A 6,429-nucleotide genomic window follows, 5' to 3' on the forward strand; every position below is an offset into this window, starting at 1 on the left:
AATTTAAAACATTTAAAAAATACATTTACCAAAAAAAAAGCAATTGAAAAGTGGGCAGAAGAATGCAATAGACATTTTTCCAAGGACAAAACGCACATTTAAAAACTGCCATCAGGCATGTAAAAAGATGTTGAACATCACTAATGCGGGAAATGCAAATCACAACCAGAGTGAGAAATCACCTCACACAAATCAGAATGACTATCATCAAAAAGAACACAAATAACAAATGTTGGTGAGAATGTGGAGAAAAAGGAACTCTTATACACGTAGGTGGGAATGTAAAATTGGTGCAGCCACTGTGGAAGACAGTATAGATCTAAAAAACCAAAAATAAACCATATGACCTAATGTTTTTTCTTTTATGAGCCTTCTCTGTTTAGCAGCACAGTCTATGCAAGGACATACATTCTTGGTTTTACCGTGAGAATGGTAGGTCTCATCTCAAATTAGTGACTTGCCTTTACAACTATACTTATATTTATTTTATTTCCATATAAGGCACTTTAAAAATGACCTTTCTAGTGGTATATTTTAGAAAATTTTGAAAGAGATTTTAATATAATACACTAAAATTTTTTATTTTTAAAGATAAAGTCTTTTTAATAATAGCTCATGATGAATTTAACTTGACAGTTGAAGCATGATGTGGTAACTACATTATACTGTTTAATTCACAGATTTAGGAAAATGTTTGATTTAAAAAAAATATAACTAAGGTGAAAATAAAATTAAATATAACCAGGTGAGATTCATAGTTATGAGCAGTAAAATACTAGGAAACAGTGACTGAAAACATAAAATTATCTCTCACTGGTGGTCATTCATTATTTTGCTTTCAGAAGCCTAGAAGAAATTGTCTTCATTGTTTCACATCTAGTCTGGTAAATCTCGGCATTTCTTAGCTTACTCAGTATAACTTTGAATTGCTGAAATAAGTGAATCTAAAGAGCCAAAGGAAAAAAATAAATAAATAAATAAAGAGCCAAAGAAGGTTTTTTCCTGTCTGAGACAGCCAAAGATGAACATATTGAGGATTTCCCCATAGAAGTCTACCCTGATAGACTATCAGGTATGCCTGAAATCAGTTTCCATGGGCATTTTATATTCTTGTAATATGAGTTCCAACTTATGCTCACCACTGTCTAGTGGACATCTCGACTTCCAACACTGGTCCAATACTGACAAATGTCAGTGGATCCATAAGAATGCTGCTTGTTCAGGAAGGTTAACTGTGGAGATGCCTAGCTACTTGGGGCTGCAACCAAAGTCCCACTCTACTTAACCATGGCAGAAATATGACAAGCACCTCAGAACACCTCCTGCTCAGTGCTGAGGCCCTGTCCCACATTCCAGACTAACCCGGGGACACATTGTGTGGAGGTTGGCCACAAAACCAAGCCAGCAGTGCCAGTAACAAGCCGGTCTTGTACTTTTCTGCCCCTGCTTTTCTCCATTCCTGCATTCTTTTGGATTTAGCTGATTTTTTTTGTACTATAATTTTTTTTCACTTTTTAAATGTTAAAATGTATATAACAAAATTAACCATTTTAACTCATTTCTAAGTGTGCAATTCAGTGACCTTAGGAACATTCATATGTAACCTTCACCACTGTCAATTCCAGAATTTTTTGTGATCCCAAATAGAAACCCTAACCATTAAGCAATTGTTCCCCATTCTGCCCTCCCCTAAGCACTGGTAATGCTAAAAAAGTAATGCTCAAAATCCTTCAAGCTAGGCTTCAGCAGTATGCAAACAGGGAACTCCCAGATGTACAGGCTGGATTTAGAAAAGGCAGACGAATCAGAGATCAAATTGCCAATTTGATCAACTGGACCATAGAGAAAGCTAGAGAATATCAGAAAAACATCTGCTTCTGCTTCACTGACTACACTAAAGCCTTTGACTGTGTAGATCACAACAAACTGTGGAAAATTCTTAAAGAGATGGGAATACCAGACCATCTTACCTGCCTCCTAAGAAAGCTGTGTGCAGGTCAAGAAGCAACAGTTAGAACGGGACATGGAACAACAGACTGGTTCCAAATTGGGAAAGCAGTACGTCAAGGCTGTATATCATCACCCTGCTTATTTAACTTCTAGGCAGAGTACATCATACGAAATGGCAGGCTGGATGAAGCACAAACTGGAATCAAGATTGCCAGGAGAAATATCAATAACCTCAGATATGCAGATGACATTACTTTATGGCAGAAAGCAAAGAGGAATTAAAGAGCCTCTTGATGAAGGTGAAAGTGGACAGTGAAAAAGCTGGCTTAAACCTCAACATTCAAAAAGCAAAGATCATGGCATCTGGTCCCACCACTTCAAGGCAAACAGATGGGGAAAAAATGGAAACAGTGAAAGACTTTATTTTCTTGGGCTCCAAAATCACTGCAGATGGTGACTGCAGCCATGAAAATAAAAGACTCTTGCTGCTGGGAAGAAAAGCTATGACAAACGTAGACAGTGTATTAAAAAGCAGAGACATTGCTTTGCCTACAAAGGTCCATGCAGTCAAAGTTATGGTTTCTCCAATAGGTTCAGTTCAGTCGCTTACTCGTGTCCGACTCTTTGCGACAACATGGACTGCAGCATGCCAGGTCTCCCTGTCCATCACCTACTCCCAGAGTTTACTCAAACTCATGTCCCTCGAGACAGTGATGCCATCCCACCATCTCATCCTCTGTCATCCCCTTCTCCTCCTGCCTTCAATCTTTCCCAGCATCAGGGTCTTTTCCAAAGAGTCAGTTCTTCGCATCAGGTGGCCAAAGTATTGGAGTTTCAGCTTCAGCATCAGTCCTTCAGTAAATATTCAGGACTGATTTCCTTTAAGAAATCTCCTTGATGTCTAAGGGACTCTCAAGAGTCTTCTCCAACACCACAGTTCAAAAGCATCAATTCTTCAGCACTTAGCTTTCTTTATGGTCCACCTCTCGCATCGATACATGACTACTGAAAAAAACTATAGCCTTGACTAGACAGACCTTTGTTGGCAAAGTAATGTCTCTGATTTTTAATATGCTGTCTAGGTTGGTCATAACTTTTCTTCCAAGGAGCAAGCATCTTTTAATTTCATGGCTGCAGTCACCATCTGCAGTGATTTTGGAGCCCAGAAAAATTAAGTCTGTCACTGTTTCCACTGTTTCCCCATCTGTTTGCCAGGAAGTGATGGGACCAGATGCCATGGTCTTAGTTTACTGAATGTTGAGCTTTAAGCCAACTTTTTCACTCTCCTCTTTCACTTTCATCAAGAGGCTCTTTAGTTCTTTGCTTTCTGCCATAAGGGTGGTGTCATCTGCATGTCTGACGCTATTGATATTTCTCCCGGCAATCTTGATTCCAGCTTGTGCTTCATCCAGTCCAGCATTTCTCATGATGTACTCTGCATATAAGTTAAATAAGCAGGGTGACAATATACAGCCTTGACATACTCCTTTTCCTATTTGGAACCAGTCTGTTGTTCCATGTCCCGTTCTAACTGTTGCTTCTTGACCTGCATACAGGTTTCTCAGGGGACAGGTCAGGTATTCCCATCTCTTTAAGAATTTTCCATAGTTTGTTGTGATCCACACAGTCAGAGGCTTTGGCATAGTCAATAAAGCAGAAGTCGATGTTTTTCTGGAACTCTCTTGCTTTTTTGATGATCCAGCGGATGTTGGCAATTTGCTCTCTCATTCCTCTGCCTTTTCTAAACCCAGCTCAAACATCTGGAAGTTCACAGTTCATGTATTGTTGAACCCTGGCTTGGAGAATTTTGAGCATTACTTTACTAGCGGTGAGATTGAGTGCAATTGTGTAGTAGTTTGAACATTCTTTGGCATTGTCTTTCTTTGGGATTAGAATGAAAACTGACCTTTTCCAGTCCTGTGGTCACTGCTGAGTTTTCCAAATTTGCTGGTATACTGAGTGCAGCATTTTCACAGCATCATCTTTTAGGATTTGAAATAGCTCAACAGGAATTCCATCACCTCCACTAGCTTTGTTCGTAGTGATGAATTCCATCACCTCCACTAGCTTTGTTCGTAGTGATGCTTCCTAAGGCCCCCACTTGACTTTGCATTCCAGGATGTCTGGCTCTAGGTGAGTGATCACACCATCATGATTATCTGGGTCGTGAAGATCTTTTTCGCATAGTTCTTCTGTGTATTCTTGCCACCTCTTCTTAATATCTTTTGCTTCTGTTGGATCCATACCATTTGTGTCCTTTATTGAGCCCAGCTTTCCATGAAATATTCCCTTGTATCTCTAATTTTATTGAAGAGATCTCAAGAAAATGACCTTACAGTAAAACAATCAACACAGAGGATGCACAAATACCTTGAGAGATGCTGAGAAACTTTTTCTTTGACTGTTGGAGTCGAGTAACTAGCAGTTGCAGCAGTCAGAGACTTCCTAAACCCACTGCTGCAGACTTGCTTGCTAAAGATGTTCCTGTGTACCTTTTTTCAAAATAACTTCCTACACCTCTTATATACCTTATGCAGTCCAGGAGCTCAAAGCAGTTGGAGGTGTGATGATTACTGCCTTTCACAACTGCAAGGAAGACAATAGACAAAGGGTATTGGGAAACTGGTGTTTAGATCACATCTCGTGATAATGTGTGAGTGCTCACTGTGTCCGACTCTTTGGACCCCATGGATTGTAGCCTGCCAGGCTCCTTCATCCATGGATTTTTTCCAGGCAAGAATACTGGAGTGGGTTGCCATTTCCTTCTCCACCTCGTGATAAAGAAAGTCCAAAATGTGTAGGGGATTGTTTGGAGCCCTGGAATGGTTCTTGGAATGATAACTTGGTGGATGCCAGCTTACTAGAGAGAGACCCTCTACAAGACATTTAGAAGAGACAAATGGGAGATCTGAAAAACGATGATTTTCACAGGGAATCAAACTCAAAGACCACCTTGAAATTTTCACATATATCATTTCATCCGTCAGACATGACTATTTGCAGTTGACTTTGCAAGTGTTTGGTTTGAAGTCTTCAGTTCCATGACAGAACAAAAGATCCTGATTCTAAATTTTCTACCACTTAATGCCCAAATAGGAAGAAGGAGGATCTGTGCTGGAAATTTCTCTGAGACTGGCAGAGGAAAAAAATGCTCAGATATGCTATCCACAGCTTCTGATGCAGACCAGCTGGCAGAGGCAGAACGTCGGGAGGATGGTCAATGGAAAGTTTTCACAGGAAATGAGTTAGCAACTTTCTTTGGGGGAAAGGGTGAATACTTGGTTGCTGGAGGAAAAATCAATCAAGAATCTCTGATGTGAATAATTATATATTAGCCACCACAGTCACCTCCAAAATTTTGAATTCAATTGCACTTTTTAAAAAATTTATTATGAAAAAACATTACCAGATTTTAAATGGATTAGAAGTAGGATAAATGAGCTAGAAAATGGGAAAGAAATCATTTTTGAACTTTAAGAGTCTTCTGGTTTTCTGTGTGGAACTTCAGTTTTCAATAAAAATGGAGTGAGTACAGCTGTTGTTGTTGCTGAGATGTTATATTAACTGGAAACCATAGCCATAACATTGAGCCAGTAACTGATTAAGGTTTGTGAAAGATAGTCATATTTCCAAAACTTCATATTTCTTGTGTTATGCTCTGACTACCAACAAAAGTATATTTGAAAGTCTTCACAATATTGATTCTCCAAAAGAATATCTACTATATTGCATACATGGGACGTTATTTCTTAATATGACAGCAGCCAGACTAGTAAGAAATCTGTGCCGCCTGGGAATAAAAATAACCAAATGATTACATTTGTTACCAAACTCAGGTTCGGCCATTCAGTGTTCAAAAGACAATAATCAAGAAGCCAGTGTCAGCAGACAAGAAAGGTGTTTTAAAGAAAAACCAGCAATTGCGGAGAAGATCTGCAGAGTGGACTCATGTCCCAAGACCAAATCCAAAGATTCTACTTGGCCATGACAGCCTTTAAAGGGAAAGGATACTCTTTCCTGAAGGGGAAATAATCTCAGTGATTCACTGGGGCAGGAGGCTGGGCTCCACAGTACTGAGTGCGGGCTGACTGACTCTGCCTTCAGCTCTTGTCTTGCCCACCTGATCTACCTGCAGGATTGCTCACGGAGTTTTTGTAGGTAGAGTTAGTCATCCTTTAACTACTTAATTCTTTATTCTTACTTCTCTTTATCTAGGAAAAGAATAAACAGGTTAATTAAGTGCTTTGCAGGTTAGAGGGAAACAGAAATGGGCAAAAGAACTGCTTTCACATTTGCTTTTCAAATGTCTTCAGACAAGGAGGAGAAAACCAAACGTTTCTGTGCAGAGAGGCGCACATCACCCAACCAGAGTGGCGTTGCCTTACTGAAAGAAGTATTGGAGAAACTCATGGAGGCGCTTCAATTAGTTACTCAAGTAATCAATAGAAAGGGACAATTTTACTTGAGCCAATTTCAGGA

General features: G+C 39.5%; 1 pseudogene; it reads left to right on the plus strand.

The window, feature by feature from the left end:
* Positions 1 to 152: 152 nt before the first annotated feature.
* On the plus strand, positions 153 to 5,817 carry LOC133044058 (glucose 1,6-bisphosphate synthase-like; annotated as a pseudogene).
* The last annotated feature ends 612 nt before the right edge of the window (positions 5,818 to 6,429 follow it).

The sequence above is a fragment of the Dama dama genome, chromosome 22 (genome assembly GCF_033118175.1).
Source record: "Dama dama isolate Ldn47 chromosome 22, ASM3311817v1, whole genome shotgun sequence".
Classification (NCBI taxonomy): domain Eukaryota; kingdom Metazoa; phylum Chordata; class Mammalia; order Artiodactyla; family Cervidae; genus Dama; species Dama dama.